This window comes from Typopeltis vanoorti, chromosome 8 (assembly GCF_054136105.1).
Source record: "Typopeltis vanoorti isolate ZY-2024b chromosome 8, IOZ_Tvanoo_1.0, whole genome shotgun sequence".
Classification (NCBI taxonomy): domain Eukaryota; kingdom Metazoa; phylum Arthropoda; class Arachnida; order Uropygi; family Thelyphonidae; genus Typopeltis; species Typopeltis vanoorti.
Window position 1 is genome coordinate 99,743,466 of NC_143556.1, and position 10,221 is coordinate 99,753,686.

Sequence of the window (10,221 nt, forward strand, 5' to 3'; positions counted from 1 at the left end):
TGTATAAGTAACACTCAAAGAACCCGAGGCTTAAAAAAAAACATGTTGATAAAGATACAAAACTCTTGGCATAATGCCTAAATCTTGGAGGAAATACTTATCGCATACATACGGTTTCTGTCCGCTTTAGTAGACAAACAAGTCTATGACGTTCGCTGACGTCATAGAATAGAGCTAACTGCCAGTAGTCAACCGCGTGGAGATGCAAGTGAGGGTTTTTATACAGATCAGAATGCAAAAAAATTTTAAGGACATATTTTACTTCAAAAGTTATATAAATACAACACTGAGCAACACATTTCGAAAATCACATTTGAGAGAGTTAAAGAAAACGAAGTTATTTAAAAATATCAGTGAATACAGAGAAGAGGGGAGAGGAATAATTTTAACAGAAAGTTTACTCAGAAATATTACACTCCAAAGGCTTATAAATTCAAATTCAATAAGCCTGCAAGCACTTTACTCAATTAAGAAAAAGGTTGATGGAAGAGGTTTCATTATTTTTTTTTTTTTTTTAACTGACAAACTTTATTTAACAGAAAAGGTTGATACCGTGTATGAGAATAATCTAGTATGAATCGTACCTGCATTTCATTTTTTCCAGCTAATATTTAGTATTACTTTCATCACAATACTGAATGGGAAACGGTGGGGGAGAAGTGTGTTTCTAAGAGTTTCAGAAAATATGTCAAGCTATTTCCGTATTTTTAGACTCGGCCTTCTCCCGTTAGTCAGAGACAGTTACAAATTACAATCCTTCCTCCCCTCAAATGTTACGTAACAAATTGAAACGCTTCACATGAATCACAAGTTGCGTTAAAATGAAACTTGAAATAAGTTATTTTAATATTTTAGTTCTTACAAAACTAAGATATTATAATTAATAATATTATTCTTCAAGTGGTGTACTACATGAAGAGTTTAGTATTACTAACCTGCTATCGATAATTTTCCCTCAAATTAGTCTGCTATCTGTCAGAACTCCGAAATTGTCAGATCTTATATTTGGATTTTCTAAGACCCTTCTTGCTCTATCAATTTACTTAGATCTTAGTCATCCTTTGGGTCTTTTTCCTGCTGTTTCGGGAACACTTCTTTGGCTAAACTTTCTTGTCCCGTTCTTTAAATGTCTATACTACCTGAGATTAGCTATGCTCACACATTCCTGAATCCTAACAATGTGAAGTTCCGTCTTAATATCTTTATTTTTAAAATGATTCTGCCATTAATGTCATCTGCTCACTTCTGTAATTTTTTTTCTCAGAACTCTCATATCTCTTGTTTCCAATCTTTGGTCAACTGTTTTATTTATAACTCTCAGATCCATAAGTTAAAACTGGTTTTAACACCGCTTTCTATGGAGTAATTTAGTGTTAGACTGATTTGTCTCATATTCCACAACCCGGGCTTCTGACCAAATAATGTCCAATTATCACTTTTTCGTGGTGCACCCTATTAGTATCCGGGTAGAAGATACCTAATAATCGAACAAGGATGGGCTACATTTAGACAACTTGCAGATCTCTCTCTTCTTCTCTAGTGCCTTGAACACGTGCACATCTTTGCACACATTTGATTGGTCCGAAGCGGATGAACACAAAATCGAAATCGTTCTCTCCTCGTCAATATTTCCATGACAAAGCCTATTCCCGTCATTAACACAGTCACTCTTACATTCAAGTTCTCACCATTCCTCCCTTTATAATTTAGTTTCTCTGATTCTCTGTGTTAGGTCTCATACCAGTTAGTTTTTCTAGACTCCTAATACCAAACCCATTCAGATGTAGGCTGTCCCTCTTATACAAATCCAATCTTCCCTCAAAATCACTCCACACATCCAAAAACTCGCATCCCTTCCTTCTACAGCATATGCATCGAATTGTTTGCCACCGTAACGATTCTTCTTAATTCATTTTTATCATATCGAGGTAAAATACTGACGATTTTCACTTTCTCGCTCTTCACTCTAGCCCAGTGTTTCTCAACGTGAGGCAATTTGAATATTTTTTGGGGCAATTAGAAAATGTACATGTAGATATTTATACATATTTATATTATACTTTTTCAGAACTTGGCTGACTATTATGCTAGAGGGGGGGCATTCAAGATCTTTAAGACGGTGAGGTGTGGCGTGATCCAAAAAACGTTGAGAAACACTGCTCTAGCTTCTTCCAACAACTCTTTAATGTCCTCTCTCATACTGTAATTTCAGTATGTTTTATGATAAAGTCATCATACCAAATAACACCTTTATTTTTACAAACAACGTTACTTGCCTGATTTTCGTTACTTACTTACTTACTGATTTAATCTGATTCCGTGATTTGTTGTTTCTTATTTTGCTGCTTAATTTTCTTTTCCTCCCTATGTTCGTTTAAAAGCCTCTCGACTTTCTGTAATTCCCGGGTCATCTCTCTGATAATTTGCTTTAACTTCGCAGTTTGGGAGGTTAATTCATTTTCAACATCCTCCTCAGTATCTCCAATAATCTCCTTAGCGCAGCAAGACTTCTCGTTCCTGACTTCGCTGCTCTTAGCGTTATTTTCTTGTTCGTTTTTGGAGCCATTTTAAACTATAATACTACATAATGTAATATATATAATACTATATCTCGAAATCCAGAACTGGCTCTTGGTGAAGGTAAAAACATTTTCCACCCCAAGAAAATGTTTTTACCTTCCGATTTTTGTTAACTTTCATACTTTTTTTTTTTACTTTCAAATTTAAAAAAAAAATGATAATAATTTGTATTTTATGAAATACAAACTTTTCCTACTAATGTAGTCAATTTTTATTTTAATGTAATTACAATCGTACAATTAAAGTATTCACTGAAGATTTCAAAAATAAAAAATAAATTATATATATGTGTGTGTGTGTGGAACGCCACCCTTATAAATCTGTTGCAAAACCACAAGTAACATGTACAGATGTTTCATTCGTCGCCAGATAAATTAGCAAAGAAAAAAAAAAGGGGGGGGAGGATTACAGTATATGCCACTGAAATACTTAAACGTTTGGCAAAATACAAATGGCTAAAAATTTTCAAACTGTTTCGCTCTCGCATTAGACGGTAAATTGGTTTGTTGAAGAAAACACTATATCAAGTGACAATTTAGAAACCATAAATAATAAAAAAAAAAAGTGTTATTTTTCTGTTACATTCGACGATGCCGACCTATTCGACACGAGTTCAAATGCTAATATTTTCAGGACAGTTTATGAAAAATTTAATTACTCTAAAGATCTACACATAATTAAAATGTACAATAACACTACTAGATTGGACAAATGCGACACTATTATCAGGACTCGACATTTGCACTCGCCTGCTCTCAGGGCCGTACTTACACTTTTCCCAAGGGGAGTAGGGCCAGAGGAGCTAGAGTGCTCTGGGACCCCGCCTCATTGTTTGGGACCCTTAAATTGGCCCTAGTATTTCGGGGCCTCCAGCTAGAGCTTCGTTCGCCTGTGCATAAATACGGACCTGCACACTTTTCCGTAGGGAGTGGACAGGTCCGTACCATTACGTGGCGAATATGGTTTTGCGTAATGTGTCGAACCCTGGCTATTATAACCAAATATGCTAAATCTATGACTGATCAAAACGTTGGACTCGCAGGATCGCTAACAGATAAAGGGAATTAATTGTCAAATGTTGTTGTATGCGGAATTATTTTGGGACTAACAACCCTCTTGTATCAAACAATTTCAAAGGCAATTGTAAAATTTTCGACACGCCTGAAATGAGCATGTTATCTTTGAAGTCTCAAATAAGTATAATTCGGAGTTCCTAAAAGTTCTTCATTTGAAAGTTTTTTCATATCATTTCATTTGAAAGTTCTCAGATACATACATTATCTGAGAACGAGTGTCTCCTTTTCTGATTGCAAAAAAGATTCAGAAAAGAAGACACTCGTTAAGTTGGAACTCTTATTTTTTTACTGACTACAAAGCTTAGGTAATACTTTTAAACTGTCATATTCCATCTGTCTCTTTGCAATATCTACTCTATAATATAAAATTATAAGCTTTTTTTTGTAACGTTCTCGTGTCATGGTTTTTGTCAAGTTATTTGAAACCTTTTGAAACTCAGGGACTAGCCTGAGTGTGTCGAGTCTTCAAAATTCGGGTCATCAGAATTCAAGGAGAACCGGCCTACCAGTCTGGAACTCGGGGGGGGGGCGTAGGCGTCAGGGGGAAGAGCTCCCCCCTAGTATACATATATACTAGGGAGCCCTAGTATATATATGTATACCTAGTATATATATGTATATATATATGTGTGTATATATATATATATATATATATATATATATATATATATATATATATATATATATATATATATATATGTTAAAGATACCAAGCTATTTTAAACCTGATTTTACTAAATTTCCCAAGTAAGCAAACAGACAAACAAGTCAAGTTTGCGCCTGCAAGTTTTGCAAGTTCTACTTTTACCATGAGTTGCCTTGGTCTTGAGCTTCGTGTAGGATCAGCTACACTTGCAAAACTTGCAGGCGCAAACTTGACTTGTTTGTCTGTTTGCTTACTTGGGAAATGGAGTAAAACCAGGTTTAAAATAGCTTGGTATCTTTAACATTTATTATACCCAAGGTAAAATACTTTCTATATATATATATATATATATATATATAAAGATAAGCCGAAATTTGAAATGTTTTTGTCTTACCAGCCCGTAACTCGTGAGGATGGGCGCCAGGGGGGGGAAGATCCCCCCCTAGTATATATATATATACATAGAAAGTTTTTTTTTACGTTGGGTATATTATACGTTAAAGATATCAAGAAATTTTATACTTGGTTTTAATCCTTTTCCCAAGTAAGCAAAACAAAGTTTTGCGTGTGAAATATATTCACGTCTAAGCTACTTGTATATAGAGGCTAATGACTTCATTTCACTTGCCTTAGTATGAATCCCATAATTTAAAGCACGCCCCCTTTCGGGCGTGTATAATGCAATGCATAATAGGAAGGGCCACTACCCAGACCGGTTTCGACTTTTATTAACGTCTCATTAGTGGGAGCCAGATACCAAGCAGAACGCAGAACGTTACTGTCTATAAGTTTTAATCCCTGCTATCTGATAAGGTCACTGTGTAGGGAAAAATTTATGAGCTACGTGCTCAGCCCGACTTGGGCAAGTTATAGATCTTGAAAGAGAACTAGAATGGCCTTAGGTCGTCTATATTTGCATAATTCCGATTCATCATAATTTGCTGCTTGTTGGACTAATTCATTTGGATGTAAGGACGATTTTGAGAAGTACTTTACTGCGAGAGATTGCAGGAAAGAGTAGATATAAGGGACATTTATGTCTCGATGACGTTGAACATTTCTGATGTACCATGGTGCATTTAAGGTCATGCGTAAGCATTTGTTTTACAGTCTTTGCAGTTTAAGGATATTTGAGCGCTTGAAGTATGGCTCCAGGCGGGGGACGCATAAGTGATAATGGGACGAATCATCAACTGGTAGAGGAGCAATTTGATTTTAATATCTAGTTTACTGTTCCTGTTGATAAGAGGGTAAAGCTGTGCTATGACTTTTGATGCCTTTGGACATAAAGATTTTGTATGCGGGCTGAAGGTAAGTTTTCTGTCTAGCAGTACGCCGAGATATCTGGCTTCTGTTTTCCAGAGAATCTTGATGTTAAATAGAAAGATGCCTTCTTTGGGATATGTTGAATTTTTTGAGAACAGAAGAGCACTGCCTTTTTGAGGGTTTACTTGCAGTCTCCAAATGGAGAACCAGTATTCCAGTTTCAGCAGGTTATCTTGTAGTTTCTTTGTAACAAGATGTGGTTTAGGAGATCTGACCAGTATTGCTGTATCGTCGGCATAGAGAGCAATGATAGATGACATCGGGTTATGTGGGCTGTCTGCCATGTAAATCGAGAAAAGTATCGGCGCCAGGAGGGATCCTTGAGGCACTCCAGCCAAGATCTTGATAGATCTTGGCTGGAGTGCCTCAAGGGGCGGTATCTACCGCTGGGTAGATACCGCCCCATTTAGTTTAACTTGCATACGTCTTCCAGAAAGAAAGGACTTAATGAAGTGGATCAGATCCAATGGAATACCGGCTATAATCAGCTTATATAGGAGTCCAAAGTGCCATAATTTGTCGAAGGCCTTTTCTAGTCAAGAAAGACTGCTCCGGTGTATTGCCAGTTGAAGCTGGTCGTAATGTATTCAACTCGTCTATGGATCTGTTGAGTAGTGCTGTGGAGTTTGCGAAAACCAAACTGCTCTAAAGGTAGGATATATTTAACTTGTTTACAGAAACTTGAATTTTGGAGAGAATGACTTTTTCAGCGATTTTGCCCAAATTGGAAATCAGACTGATAGGGCGATAACTTTGTGGCAGCTGTGGGTCCTTACCAGGCTTATAAATAGGGACCACATCTGCCAACCTCCAAGCATAGGGAAAGTATTTGAATCTAAGCATGGCATTTATTATTGTTGTAAGATGTACGATGGCCTTTCGGGGTAGCAGTTTAATAACTTTATTAGGGATGCCGTCAAGTCCAGGAACTTTTTTATTTTTTAAATTTTGTATGATGTCGTAAATTTCGGCTGGAGAAGTAGGTATGAGTTGGCTGGTACAGGTATCACACTGTTTTAGTAAGTATCTGACGTGGCGGTGGATTTTATAAATATGATTGAAGTTCAGGTTATCATATGAAGGACTGCACGGCTTTTCTACGTTTTTGACTAGAGTTTCGGCTTTTTCAGCATCTGAGTGAACTATGCCTAAATCCGACTTGAGAGGAGGAAGAGTTTTATTTTTATTTTTGATATTTCTTAACAGTTTTCAAACGGTTTGATCACCGGGTGAAATAGAAGCTAATTTATCTTCCCATAGTTTGTTTCTGTGGGCCTTCAGTGCATCTCTCACTGCACTATTCAACCGGTTGAGTGACTTTTTATCTTGGGGAGCCCTGGTATTAAAGTATCTTTTTCTTGCCTTATTTTTCTCCCTGATCAAGCTCATGATATCTTCTGGAAGTCTTTTAGGCTTAGAAGTAGGCGTATTTGAGGTGACAGATGATAAGGCTGCATTGATTTGTTGAGTAAATGTATTGACTGCAGAATCAATTTCTTCTTTAGAGATAATATGAGGAACAGGACCAAAGTAGTTTGGGAGCATATTGGATAATTTTTCCCAAGATATGAAGGTGTGAGGTGGGGGGAACAATCCCTTCTGATTGCCTAATTGGAGCAGAATAGGGTTGTGGTCAGAGGTTAATTCGTCAAGTGAATCCAAGTTGTACTGCAATTTGACATTTTGGAGGACAACTATATCTAGGACGTCGGAGGAGCCAGTTGGCCTGAGATGAGTTGGTATTGAAGGACCAGCCACAGCTATGCAATTGGAACGTGAGTAGTTAAACAGTATGCGACCATTTTTGTTGGTAGATTTACTGTTCCAAGCAGGATGTTCTGCATTGAAGTCTCCAGCGATGATGACCGGTCCTTTTACGCCAAGGATGGCATCCAGATCTGAGGTCAACAATGTTTTTGTTGGAGGGTTGTAAGCAGCAAAAATGTTTAGGTTTCCAACTGAGTTTGTGAGGACATTAATGCCTGTGATTTCGGGGTTGGTGGTTGCAGGGTTGGTTATTGAATGATGGTTTATATAGTTTTTGATAAGGGTGGCTGTACCTCCACCTCTATACTAAAGTCTGTCGTTTCTGTAAACCTGATACCCTCTGATTTTTAGGTTGCCAGCAGATCTCAGGTGAGTTTCATTGATTAGAAGTATATCTGGATTATATCTATTATTGAATTCCTGGATTTCCAACACTTTGTTTTTGATACCGTTGGCGTTCCAAGCGATAATCCTAAGCGAATCTGGAGTGATTTTTTTCCTGTGCATCAGAGAGTGCAGATAATATGGACTGAGTTTGCTGTAAAAATCTTTTTGTAACACTTAGTGATGGGTTTGTGTTGCTGAAATCCTGCAGCATATTTGCAAGAGAAGAGGTAATAATAGCTGATAGATTTGAATGTGGATTAGCCAGGTTCTGGTTTTGTACTATCTGTTTGGAGCGGGCCACATCGGTATATGTTCTCATTTGATGTTGAAGATTCATTTTCTTAAGGGGCTCAGTTAATGATGAGCGAGCATCTGTTGTCATGTTCTCACTTTTGGAGGACTGAGGAGCTTGAATTTCAGGAACTCTCGCACTATATGACGAGATAAGTTGACTATTTGGATCGTTCCATCTGTTTTTGGGGTGATGAATACACCCTCTATAATTAGCGGGGATGAGGACCGCCACAATTAGCGCACTTAGCCGAGGTGGATTTTGGCTTGGTGCAAGTGTTTGTGGGGTGATTCTCGCCACATTTTAAGCATCTGTACTGAGCTTTGCACAACTTTTGGGCATAACCAAACTTCTGGCATCTGTGGCACTGCCCAGAAGATGCCCTTTTCCTCAATGGTTCTGGGGTGATTTTAAGTCCACAGATTGACTTTAGATTGTAAATATCCTTGTAAATGTTATGAATCTCTACTAAAACTAGAGACACGGGTGTCTTATTTGATCGGAACATTCTACTGACCTTTATGGGAGATAGTTCTGTAAATTGAGGTCGGAGACTATTTCATCCGTGTCAATATCCTCGGAGACTCCTCAGAGGACCACTTTCAGATTTTTTTCGGAGGTAAGTGAAAATGTATGGTATTGTATTCCTTTTGCGTCCAGCTCCTTTGTAAGATTTCTATAATCAGCCACCTTAGTAGGCTAAATTTTTATGCCCTCATCTACATTTTTGGCCAATCTATAATTTATCTGTAGGTTAGCCATGGTGGTTTCTTAGGGTTGTCCATCTCTGCTTCCCCCTTAGGATAATCGGTGGATCCTTCTCATTGGGAGAGGCGGAGGAGTCTGAATTGGGAGAATCTTCGTCCACACCAACTTCATTTGTTGGTTCAGAAGCGAGAGTTTTTCGCTTCTTACGAGCGTGAGTTTCTTCTTGATCAGTGGGATTAGAGACAGACACCAGTAAATTGAGCTTTTCCTCCATTTGAGGAGCGTCTTCATTTTCTTCATCATCAACTTCGGGTAAAGAATATAAGTTTAAGTAGCCGGGCCATTCTTGTTCAAATTTTTTAAGAAGCTTTTTGATGAAAGTGAATGCTAGCCCTTTGTCAAGAGAGTCGACGATGATGTCGGGATCAATCAAGTTAGCAGGCCATTTCAGTTTGAACTACTTTTGAAGTTTATTAATGAGTATGATGGCCGGCTCTTCGTCAAGCAAGTCAGTGCAACGTCCAAGTCAGGCAGGCTCATATCGATTTAATTGCGTATGAGCGCAAATATAAATCCCGCAGGTCTAGAGACCTGCCAGCAAAATTTCTGTAGAGAATCCCGCAGCCATAGAGAACTGCCAGCAATGCTAAGCGTTGGCTAACGCAATAGTATATCAGCTAAACAATATAAGTGCAAAAATAGTCACAAAACGAAGAAGCTAGCCTCTAAAAATCATTCGGAATTCTTCCCCCCCCCCCAAAAAAAAAACACATTAATCATAACGCAAGATTAGTAACTTTAGTAACATGTACACGTAAACTCTCTTCATGATAGGCTCCATTTTTCCTCCGCAACCCAGATACCAAGGTTGCAGTAATAGAAGTCATTTATATCTCATATACAAGTAGACAAAAGGTGCTTGACCTTATGAATAAAAAATCTCTAGATGAGAAAATGATGTAGAAAGTTTTTTACCTTGGGTGTATTATACGTTAAAGATACCAAGAAATTTTATATTTGGTTTTAATCTTCTGCATTACTTCAACCTTGGTATCTCTCCCGGGTCTGGCTCCCATTGAATAAAGATCGAAACCGGTCTGGGTAGTGGCCCTTCCCATTATGCATTGCATTATACATTCCCGAAAGGGGTGTGCTTTGCATTATGGGATACATACTAAGGCAAGTGATATGAAGTCATTAGCCTCTATATACAAGCAGCTTAGACGTGAATATATTTCACGAGCAAAACTTTGTTTTGCTTACTTGGGAAAAGGATTAAAACCAAGTATAAAATTCTTGGTATCTTCAACATATATATATATATTCCCTAGTTGAAGCGTTAATGCTTTGTCCCACCTTTAAACTGTTATATTCCTATATTTTTTTTGCAAAAAAAAAAAAAAAAAACCCTACTTGAAGCATTAATGCTTTTCCAAACT